Raw genomic sequence first — 12,934 nt, 5'->3', positions numbered from 1 at the left:
CATGTTCAAGCCAGGCAGTTGCCCCCCACTTTGGCCCCCCATCAGTGAAGACTGTGAGGGCATTTACCAAAGGTTTTAATGAGATTTTGGGCTATGATTTCTACTTGATTAAAGGCAAGCAGGTGCGGGTCTGCAGGAATATGGTAAGAAATTTTTCCCAACATAATTGGTCAGCGCTGCTTGTAAAGAAGAGGAGAAGCTAACCATACGCTCCCAATCTTTCAATGGCAAGGAGACTATGATATTGACAAGATCTTGACCTATAAGTACCTTGCATCGTTCTCTTCCTTTGAAAATTAATTCTGCATGCATTTGTGCTGGTATGCTAATAGTATGACTTGGGCTATGTGAGAGATATAGCCATTCAATTATCAATAATGAAGGCTTACTCTTACTTCGTTGTTGTATTTCCTGAGCTAATAATGCTGTAGGTTGTTTTGCGGTTGGAATGATAATCATTATCAAGGGAATATTTTCCTGGCATCTATCTACCCAAACCAATTTTAATGCTTCATTAATTTTTGTAAAGACTGCTTTTTGAGTTGGGGTAAGTGTTATCAATTCAGATGGATCTTTCTTATTTTTTAATGCATCAAACAAAGGACTAAGCATACTAGTAGGAAGGCCTACGTATGGTCGCAACCAATTAATTGAACCCAAAAGCTGCTGTAATTGAACATAGGAAACTTTATCCTCTATCCTTAGTTGAGGAATTTGTGGGTGTGAATATGTGTGTAATAACTTGTGACCTAAATAAATAAATGGTTCTTGTAGCTGTACTTTTTCTGGTGCTATCTGCAAACCATATGTAGCCAGATCTTGTGTTAGATGTTCTAGCCAATATGGAGGAATTTGCGGACCAGCAACTAAGATATCATCCATATAATGATATACCAATGTTTGAGGATATCTTTTCCTAAAAGGCTTCAAAGCTCTTGCAACAAAGTGCTGACAGAGAGTAGGACTATTTAACATGCCTTGAGGTAATACAGTCCATTGATATCTTTCTGTGGGTTGTTCTGCATTTAATACTGGAACTGTGAAGGTAAAGAGAGGCTTATCCTTTTTGCATAATGGAATGGTAAAGAAACAATCATTTAAATCAATAATCATAACTTGATATTCCTGATATTCCCTAGGAATCATGTTCGGATTCGGAGTGCCACATTGTAGTGGCCCCATTGGTTGTAGAATTGCATTGATGCTTCTGGGGTCATGAAGAAGTCTCCATTTACCAGACTTCTTTATTAAAAAAACTGGCGTATTAAATGGACTTGTAGTGGATTCAATGTGGTTAGCAGCTAGCTGTTCTCTCACTAACTCATGTAAGACTATAAGTTTTTCTTGTGGTAAAGGCCATTGCTCGATCCATACAGGCATAGTAGATTGCCATACTAAAGGGAGAGCAGTAGGCCGAGACATAGTAACTATTAATCATTAATCATTAATTTTGCTTGAAATTGCAACATCAAATCTCTTCCCCATAGGTTTACATGAATGGGGAGTATAACTGGCTTTAACTGGGCTGTGCGTTTGCCATCAAGAGCTTTTACCGTAAGCCATTTGGTGCTGCATCGGGCTGCTTGGGGTCCTCCAACTCCCCACATGGAGGGTGATTCTGTAGTAGGCCAATCTGTGGGCCAATTGTCAGTGGCTATGACAGAGACGTCTGCGCCAGAATCGAGGACTCCTTCAAAAGATCTGTCATTTAACAAATATATACGCTTTGGTTTTTCTTCTTGAATTGATTGTGTTACTGCCATAATGCTAGGATGCAGGGAGCGGATAGGATTGGTAGAACCAAATCCTCCACTTCCTCTACTAATTTGCTTACCTCCTGCTGGCACTACATATGGAACAATTACCAATTGTGCCCAAGAATCTCCTTGTTTTAAAGTCATGGGCACATTTGTTTCAAATTGTATCATAATTATGCCTTCATAATCTGAGTCAATGACTCCAGGGATGACAAAAATCCCTTTTTTCCCTGCAGAGGATCGAGGAAGGACCAACCCCACAGTGTTAGCAGGTAATGGTCCTTTCAATTGTGATGACATTAAGGTAACAACTCCAGGGAAAGGAATGAATTTATCCTCTTTTTTTTTATTGAAAAAGTTTTTCAAATACAAATTTTCCCCCTTCCCCCACCCTCCCTAACCCCCACTCCCCCTCCCCTCCCCCCATGGCTTCTGCAAGATGAAATCCAAATTAATATCACATTATATAATACTTTACCACCCTTTTACACCACCCCCTATGTGCTAAACATTTCTTTCTAACATTATTACTATATCCCCCATATACTATACATTTCAAAACAGCATTCGGCTATAAAACTATATAATAGATCCTAATTTGGCATTTATTCTACTCATAATCTACCCATTTTCTTCACCCCCATACATATATCTCTTAATTCAAATCTTAATAAGTATATTAATATCTAAACATAACATCCCTTTTCCTAAACTAAGCAATCAGTAATGTTACCTATCACCTTGTACCATATTAATTTTGTTTCACCCACTTTCCTACAGGTCTACCATACATAATATATTTAATATCTTTATTCTTCTTCTATAAAAGATATTTCCATATATAAATAAAACCCTCAAATGACTTTAAATTTGTATTCCATATAGTATCTTCTGTAATGTCTTTCAACTAGATTGTTAATTCCATCGACCATGTTAGGGTAACATCAAGTCCTGCTTCCAACAGTATATTCAGTATCTTCAATTACCATCTGTCCCCATCATTAATAAGTATTTCTGTATATAAACACCCCCCCCCCGAGTGACTTTATATTTATATTCCATATGGTATCTTCTGTAATGTCTTTTGTCTAGATTATTAATTCCAACAACCACGTTAGGGTAACAGCCAGATCATCTGCATGCCCAATTCCATAGTTCTCTAGCCTTATAGCTCAACATATACGTAATCCGTTTTTCAGAGAGTCCAAAATAGAAAGTTCCAATCCGCTCAATCACAGGCCATCTTCCACATCCCAAAAACACCAGCACTGCAGAGATCTGTTATTCTTCTCAAAATAGTATAAGTCTGTAATTTGCCTCAGCTATATTTTCATGTATCAGCCTTCTATAAATCCCACTTATTATATTTAATCATCTCTTAAATAACTGGCATTAATCTGTTGGCTAAAAAAGAATTGTAGTTTAAAATTTTTTAGTTTTGTAGAACCTGCTTCTTCTTTTCTTAACTTGTTGTGGTTTAGATCTCCACCCTGGTTGTCTTTCTAGGACTTGAATATCAGCTGATTGAATTACATGCTGGTTTTTAACTTGATAAGACATCAAATCGAGATCCAAAGCCGTCTCTCTTGTATTTATAAGCTATAGCCTCTGAAGGAGAATCCAAAAGTGGCTCATCCAAAAAGCCCTCTATAACTTGTCGTTTTTCCATTACCTCCATCTCCATCTGCTTGGCCTGAGTTTCAATCTCTTGTTCATTTTGCTTTTCTTTATCCCCCTCCTGTATTCCTGACACTGATGACATACCTGGAGATGTTGGGCCCATTTTAAAAACCTTGTAGTAAAATTCTTCTGGTTTTTCAACAGTGTTTAATTGATATCTTTCTCCTTGGTATCTCAATATTATACCAACTGGAGCATCCCACCTAAATGGGATGTTTTGTTTCTTTAGCTCAGTCACCAAAAATCCAAAGTCCTTTCTATCTTTTAACATCTTGGACGGCAGCTCTTTATATATCCAAATCTTCATTCCATTCATTTCAAGAGTGGAGTTAAAAGACTTTTGCACAATATCATTTCTTATTCCTTTATCAGTAAAATAAATCATCACATCTCTAGGCAATTGTCTTTGCTTTGCCACCCAAGAATTTTCTCTGTAGACCTTATCAATCTTACAGAATACTTCTTCAGAGCTGACCTTTAAAATCACAGCCAGAACTTCGGCAGACATCTTTCTCAAGTCCTCTCTGTTATTTTTCTGTATTCCCCTCATTCTGATCGCAAATTCCATGGTTCTGAATTGCATCATTGTAACTTCATTTTCAAACCTTTGCTTTATATTATCTACATTGTAAATCTTGTGATCAGCTTCCTTTATTTTAGACTCTACTTCTGAGCTATTTTCTTGAATCATTGTCAAATCATTTTCAATTCTTTGTATTTTATTATCCAGATTATGAATCTTATAATCAGCTTCCTTCATTTTAGACTCTATTTCTAAATTGATATCTTTATCCATCTGTACAATTACTTCTGAAAAGCTTTTCAAAGTTGTTACAATATAGCGCTTCAGGTTATCATACTTTTGTTGAACCAACTCTTTAATTTCCTGTCTAAATTTTTCAAGATTCTGGTTCATAATCTCATCATGTCTTGCCAACTCCTCCACAACAAATTCCTTTAAATCTTTAAAACCATTCTTCTGCATCTGCAAGCTCAAAAATTGCTCTTGTGATTTATAAATGGGGGAGCCCCCCCCCGAGCTTGATTGTCTGGCTTTGTCAGTTTTAACGCCATGCTGCCACACAGACTCTTTTTAAAGAAAAAGTCTTCTCTCCACACAATATCAATATCAAGTCTCTAAGAAGGAAGAAGCATGAAACAGAAATTTTTCTCTTCTCTTGTAGCCAGCGCTATTGCTTCAAATACTTTGTAACATATTAAGCCATTCAAACGGAAAGACTTTCGCTTTCAGCTTTCTTCTCAAGCCTCAGCCAGCCACCATTTTAAACTTTTTTTCCCTTTTCACTCTTTCTTCATTCTTAAAATCAATCATAGGGTTGTTACAAATACTTGCGATTTAGAGTCCCAAATCCGGATTTCATCCTGCTTATTCAAGCAATCTGTTAGTTTTTGCTGATTAGGTTGGTCACATCGTCTAGTTCTGCAAAGCGCAGAGTTCTCCTGAAGCCCGGAGCAGCGGCGAGCTGAATAGGGAGCCTCATCCTGCTTCCTCCCCAAGAGTAAAAAAAAAAACTCTGGGGACTTCGCAGAGGGCTCTACCTGCTCTCGCCGTCTCTCCTCACATTTCCTTAAAGAAACGGAGTTTTTCGAGCCGCCTCTCAGCTGTAAAGGCGGCTCTTTACGGGCGGCGGGGGTGGCGGTCCCAAAAGACCATCTATTTTTTATTATTATTATTATTATATAATTTTTATTAATATATTCTATACACTAATACACAAATAAAATATACAATCCTGCCACCATGGTATAATATGATTACATTGTCCATAAGTATAAAATCATTCCTTTATACATACATATTTGCCATCATATATATACATCATCATATGTCTATTCTATCCCACCTAGCGACGACGGAAGCCAAACCGGAAGCTGGAATGAATTTATCCTCTTGATTAATCACATCAATTCCTTCACTCCCTCTTGTAGCTGCTTTAGAATTTTTAATAGTGGTTGCGGCAATTGGACTGGGGCTTGCTGTGAGCTCGAACTCTAGTTTCCCTATTTCCCTGATTTCTGCACTGATTTGCCCAGTGAAACCCCTTCTTACATTTAGGGCAAACAGTTTTTGGTTTAGTTATTTGACCTCCTCCTGGCCCATTGCCTTTATGGGCTCCACCACCAGGGGCTCTGCACTGCTGTTTAAAATGACCAGGTTTATTACAATTAAAACAGTTACCTTTGGGCTTGCCAAACTTTCCTTTTGTAAGGCAGCTGCTAAGGCATCCATTTGATGAACATTTGTGCCTATATTAGTGCATGCTTTCAACATATCAGCCAAGGTGTAATCCCCTCTATTAACAACAGATTGCAATGTGCGGTGGCAATCAGCATTAGCATGTTCATAAGCTAGCCTTTTCATTAATTCTCCACTAGCTTCCTCATTATCTACTTGCCACTGAATAGCTTCTTGCAATTTATCAATAAAATCAGAATATGTTTCACTAGCACTCTGCTGAATTGCTGCAAAAGACTTGCTAGGTTTGCCTGAGATTGGCACTTTCTTAAATGCTTTGAGTACACAACGCCCTATCACAGGGTAAGCTGGCGGGGGTGTACCTGTGGCTTGTTGCTGTATTGTAGCAAAAGCACCAACTCTGTACAGTTGGTCTGGTATATATAAACCTCCTGAATTCTTCCCTGCATGAATTGCCTCTCTCTGATATTCTGAATCCCAAACAACATACTGTGCTGGTGTGAGAAGCATGTGAAACAAATCCTTCCAATCTTGTGGGATCAAATTATAACCATTAGATATGCCTTCTACCATTCCAACAGTATAGGTGGAACGCAAACCTGTCTCTGTGATACTTTTCCTCAGCTCTCTCAAAATTTGATATGGCAAGGGATTCCACTGATATTGAGCTTGCCCTTGTGGATTGACTGTCTGTGTGACTGGAAAAGCTTGGAGACCCTCTGCAAATTCTATCCCAGTGAGGGTTCCTTTTTGCTGCTCTTCCCTAAACCCTGCTCTGACTGCGCTAAATGGCTCCTGTGAAAAAGCAATCGGTAAAGGTGCAGTCGGGGAGCTAAACTCCACTGTCTTCAGCATAGTTGCTGCCGGCAGAGTCAGCTTCATATATGTGGAGGGGAAGCAGACCCCTCCTCAGGAAGCAAAGAGAGAGATGGTGACGGTGCCTTGAGTTTATGAGTCCCCATAACCTCAATTGCTTCCTTACATTTTTGCCACAGCAACAAATGTTGAATTGGTGCTCGTGGTGGCGAATGCAAATGAATTCCAAATTTTATCCAGTCCCGCAAGTCTTAGGTTCCTGCCTCAGGGTACCAGGGACATTGACAACCTATCTCATTTACTAACTGCTCTAAATCACTTAACTTAACTCCTGCTGTTCCATTGTCTTTAAGTATTTTCTGTAGCTCTTTTGCATGAAGCTTCTGTGGAGTTGACAGTTCCCCCCCATACTCACGTATTTTTTGGGAGCGAAGTTCGCTGTGGTGCACCTGGGCTCGTCCGGCCGAATGAGTGCAGAGGGGTATCACATCGGGATCACCAGATGTTGTTGTGATGAAGAAATATGCATAGGCAGGAAGAAGGTTAATGGGAAGGCACCCAGAACAGCTTCTGGGAGCTCCCTTTTATTGTTCTCTATAGTCTTCATGGCAGAAGTTGATTCATTGATCAAAGTTCACTTTGTAGTTGATTGGCTAAACAAAGCTCATGGTATGGCTATGCTATCCATGTGGACAGCTCATGGACAGTTCATGGTTTTCCTGCTGCAAACAATGTGATTTGCTTACGTGACAAACCTCATGTTTTGAGACTTCCTGAGATAGGATCTTTAAGGATCATTGTGCTGACGTTTGCATTCCTCAGTGTGGTTTGCCAGCTACTGAGAAAGCAACCACCCCCACAAGACATGATGTGACAATAATCTAGAATTTCTTCTTCATTTACATCACTTTGAAGCAATTCCCAAATGCTAGGGAATCAAGAACATCCATTGGTAGCCGCTGTCGTCTGTGTCAGTTTACCATCCATGCTTCTGGGCCTTTTGACTAAGATCAAGTACAGTCTACCATCCATACTGACCATAAGGCATGCAATTGATTTGCTCCCTTTCTAAGGAAATGAATCAGAAGCCTCTCCTTCATAAAACTGCAGCTTCTTACTTGTGTCTTTCATGGATGGTGCTTGTTCTATTTGTGTTTAACCTGGGACATCATATGAAGATCCAGGATCTTCATATGGGAATAGGGAAAAAGGGAATAGGCATATCCATAGATCATGCACAATGCACATAAAAATTGGGCAGAGCTTCAATTGCTGCCACCCAGGCATTTTTTATCATACCCTATGGACACCTTTGAAAACGAATGTAAGAATTAATTCTTCATGATTCATGATTCATCACAACCATCAATAAAGATGAAAGTTGGTAAGTTGGTATGAACATCAAAAGAAGGATATAAAAGAAAAGATTAAATTGGGTTTAGGGTTGGATCATGTATTAAAATCTTGCAAGGGTTTGGAGCAGACTTTTGCTCTATCCTTTCCCTTAGAAGTCATCTTCACACCAAAATACTATACACAGTTTAATTAACATCACCTAAACTTAATAGAAAAGATAAGCTAAATATTCCAGCTATGAATCAAATCGCTTTTCAAAAGTCATTATATACTCTAATTGTTTCCAGACTCAGTTGATTGATGAAGCCAAGATATTTTTTTTATTGCAGGCTTAAGGTACTTGTGGAAATGAGGCCAGCTTAAGAAATTCCTTCTTGGATGTCAATTGGTATAAACATATGTGGAAATAATGTTGGGAGACAGGAAGAAAAACCTAGGCAAACGTCTTACAAAAACCCACAGGAAGAAAAGAGGTGTGGGAAGCACCTCAGAAGGAACCCTTCCTCATTTTTGGAGATCGACATCCAAAAACTCTCATATCTACGGAACATCTTTTATAAGAATGTTTTACAAGATGTTATATTAGAATTAAGATTTGCCCCTGCTGATTGGATAATCCTCCAGATGCTTCATTTTATCTAAGTCTTTTATAAGTTTTTGTGCTGTATGCCTTTTTATCAGTCACAATATTACAGGTTAGGTTTTTTCTTTCTGCCTTCGTAGGATTGTTAGTTTTGCTTACAAACAGCAAAAGAATCATTTCCCCTGCAATTCCACAGTTTTAGCCACAAATAAGAAATGCTGAGATTCCCTGGTAAGGCAGAGGAAGAAATCCCTATTTACACAGCTTTCTGAAATGTATCTTCTTCAACAGAAGGAAATAGCATAGTCTGAAATATTGCCAGTAGCAGAAATAGGGAGTTATCCTCTTGCCAAATCAGAGAGATTCAATCTGCTGTACTAAGAAATAAAAAGCCTCCAAACCACACATTTTTTTTAAAATTTACATCCTTTTCTGGTTACACACACACACACACACACACACACACACACACACGGCATGGTGGCCTAGAGGTGAAGATGTTCACCTCACACTTGGAAAGTTGAGGGTTCCTAGACAGCGATAGATGTTTTTCTATCAAGTTGCAAGGAGAAAATATCTGCTGCAAACTCCGTATAGACGTCAGGAAGGGCATCCAGCCAGTAAACCCTCAGCTCCATTCAGCCGCCCTGACTCCATCCAGATAAAAGGGATTATAGGGTCATAAAAAGTGTGTATGTGTGTGTGTGTGTGTAGATGTATGTACACACAAATACATCTGCCTCTTTGCATATTTGATTCCTCTTCTTTTATTATTCTATATTTTATTTATATTTGTAAATATTTATATAATTGTGTTTCCATAAAAGCAATATATAATTCAGTGGGGGAAGGAAGCTGCTGCTGTTTGGAATCCAACTAAATTATCTTTTAATCATCCTAAAAATGTCTTGCTAGAGCATGTAGAAATATAGCTTAACACTAGTATCTGCCTTGGCCTCTTTTGCATGTTATCCTAACAACAACAAAATGTGTCAGAGTACTTAGGAAAAGAAAATGGCAGTTGACATACACTGCATTCAGAAAGTATTCAGACCCCCTTCACTTTTGTCAATTTGTTATGCTGAAGCCTGATTCTAGTTTAAATTCTTTTTCCCCTCATTAATCTACACTCAGTATCCCATAATGAAAAGTAAAAACAGAAGTTTAGAAATGTCTGTAAATTTATTAAAAAGAAAAAACTGAAATATCACATTGGCATAAGTATTCAGACCTTCACTCAGTACTTTGTTGAAGCATCTTTGGCAGCAATTACAGCCTCAAGTCTTTTTTGGTATAACGCGACAAGCTTTGCATACCTGGATTGGGGGATTTTCTGCCATTCTTCCTTGCAAATCCTCTCAAACTCAGTCAGGTTGGATGGTGACTGTCAGTGGACAGCCATTTATTTTTTTTTAATTTGATTTATATGCCGCCCTTCTCCGGAGACTCAGGTGGCTTACAATGCGCTAAGCAATAGCCTTCATTCTTTTGTATATTTATACAAAGTCAGCTTATTGCCCCCACAACTGGATCCTCAATTTACCTACCTTAGAAAGGATGGAAGGCTGAGTCAACCTTGAGCCTTGGCGAGATTTGAACCTGCAGTAATTGCAGGCAGCTGTTCTTAATAACAGGATGCTTTAGACTACTGTACTACCAAGGCTCTTATTCTGAATACTCATTTTCAGGTCCCTCCAGAAATATTCAATAGGGTTCAAGTCAGGGCTCTGGCTGGGCCACTCTACAACATTCACAGAGTTGTCCCTAAACCACTCTCGTGTTGCCTTGGCTGTGTGTTTAGGATCACTGTCAAATTGGAAAGTGAACCTTTGACCCAGTCTGAGAACGCGAGCATTGTGGAACAGGTTTTCATTGAGGATATCCCTGTACTTTGCTCCATTTAAGTTTTCCCTCAACCCTGACCAGTCTCCCAGTCCCTGCTGCTGAAAACATCCCCACAGCATGATGCTGCCACCACCATGCTTCACTGTTGGGATGATATTGGGCAGGTTATCAGCAGTGCTTGGTTTCCTCCAGACATAACATTTAGAATTGAGGCCAAACATTTCAATCTTGATTTCATCAAATCAGGGAATTTTGTTCCTCACAATCTGAGTCCTTCAAATGCTTTTTTGCGAATTCCAAGCGGGCTTTCATATATTTTGCACTGAGGAGAGGCTTCCATCTAATCACTCTGCCATAAAGCTCAGATTGGTAGAGGGCTGAAGTGATTGTTCTCCTTCTGGAACTCTGTTCCATCTCAACACAAGATCCCTAGAGCTCAATCAGAGTGACCATCAGGTTCTTGCTCTCTTACTAAGGCCCTTCTCCCCAATTGCTCCATTTGGCTGGGCGTCTAGCTCTCGGAAGAGTCCTGTTTGTGCCAAACTTCTTCCATTTGAGAATTATGGAGGCCACTGTGCTCTTAGGAACCCTCAGTGGGGCAGAAATCTTATTGTAGCCTTCCCCAGATCTGTGCCTTGCAATAATCCTGTTTTTGAGCTCTGCAGGCAGTTCCTTTGACCTCAAGGTCTTTACTGCTATTGTATGCATTGTCAGCTGTGAGGCCTTCTATAGAGAGGTGTACTCCTTTCCTAATCATGTCCAATCAATTTTATTTACCACAGGTGGAATCCAATCAAGGTATAGAAACATGTCAGCAACAATGAAGACAATTGGGAGGCACCCAGTTAGATTTGAGCTAAATTTCAAGTGTTGTTGCAAAGGGTCTGAATACTTATACCAACGTGATATTTCAGTTTTTTCTTTTTAATAAATTTACAGACATTTCTAAAATTCTGTTTTCACTTTGTCATTATGGGGTACTGAGTGTAGATTAATGAGACAAAAATTAATTTCAACAACTGTAGAATCAGGCTACAGCATAACAAAATTGACAAAAGTGAAGGGGGTATGAATACTTTCTGAATGCACTGTAGCTGCCTGTCACTTTGCTACTGCATTTTACATCACAGCAAGTGTGGTGGTGATGGGGGAAGGGGGGGCAACTGTTTCAGAATTTAGAGACAAAGCACAAGATGTAAAGATCTTGTTCTAAAATACTTCAACAGGTTGAAGTATTTGTCATGTTTCAGGAAAGAAAAGCATTGGCTGACCTGAGAATTTAACCTTGGCAGCTAGCTAGATCTGTAAGCAACAAGTACAGTAGTGGCCAAAATTGTGGAAACCTTTTGGGAAAAGTATATTTTTGAGGTTTGATGACTAATAATACCACTTTTTTTGGAGTTTTAAGATAATCATGTTCCATTGCTGGAATGGCCTGTGAATAGCCTAGACCTGTGATGGCGAACCTATGGCACGCGTGCCATAGGTGGCACGCATAGCCATATCAGCAAGTATGCCAGTTCAGCTCTGGTGCGCATGTGCGTGCCAGCCAGCTGATTTTCGGGCCTTCTGGGCCCACCAGAAGTAGGGAAACAGGCTGTTTCCTGCCTCTGGAGGGCCTGGGGGTGTGTGGGGAAGGCCCATTTTTCTTTCTCATCTGGCTCCAGAACCTCTCTATGCATCTGGGGAAGGCGAAAACAGCCTTCCCCACCCCTCGGAGGCCCTCCGGAGGCCTGAAACAGCCCATTTCCCAACTCCCGGTTGGACAGGAAGTGACTTTTTTGCTGTCCCCAGCCGCCAGAGAATCCTAGAGGGGGTGGGGAAGGCTGTTTTCGCCCTCCCCAGATGCATAGAGAGGATCTGGAGCCAGGTGAGAAAGAAAATTGGGCCTACAGGACCATCGCCTCCCCCGCTCCCCACCTCCTGGCATGTGATGGCAAAAAGATTAGTCATCACTGGCCTAGATCATATCCCAATTGAAAATCTATGGAGCTGACTAAAGAAACTTGTTATTTAGAAGTGACCCAGTAATAAAAATGAATTGGTGGAATTCAAATTTTTTTACTACCAGTTCTGTGGGCATGGCTTGGTAGGCGTGGCAGGGGAAGGATACTGCAAAATCTCCATTCCCACCCCACTCCAGGGGAAGGATACTGTAAAATCCCCATTCCCTTCCCACTCTGGGGCCAGCCAGAGGTGGTATTTGCCAGTTCTCCAAACTACTCAAAATTTCTGCTACCGGTTCTCCAGAACCTGTCAGAACCTGCTGAATTTCACTCCTGAATAAATCTATCTATCTACCTATCTACCTACCTACCTACCTACCTACCTACCTACCTACCTACCTATCTATCTATCTATCTATCTATCCATCCATCCATCCATCCATCCATCCATCCCCACCCCCACCCCCATCTATCCATCCATCTAATTTCTACATCGCCTGCCTCAGCTAAGTGACCTAGGGTAGTTTACAAACTTAATACAAATATATAAAAACATGTCTAGAAGTACAGTTAAAAAGAAATTTTAAAAAGAAATTAAAATTTACAAGTTAAAAAAGAAATCAAAGTTAAAAAATTAACAAGACCAAAAAGTTAACAAGGTGGAGTGCTCTCAAGCCCCACAGTTGCATAATACTGTTAGACCCCATGCTAATTGGCATTTCTCTTCAGAAGC

This window comes from Pantherophis guttatus, chromosome 4, assembly GCF_059756535.1.
Source record: "Pantherophis guttatus breed Tessera chromosome 4, ASM5975653v1, whole genome shotgun sequence".
NCBI lineage: Eukaryota > Metazoa > Chordata > Lepidosauria > Squamata > Colubridae > Pantherophis > Pantherophis guttatus.
This window is presented reverse-complemented; position numbering follows the sequence as displayed.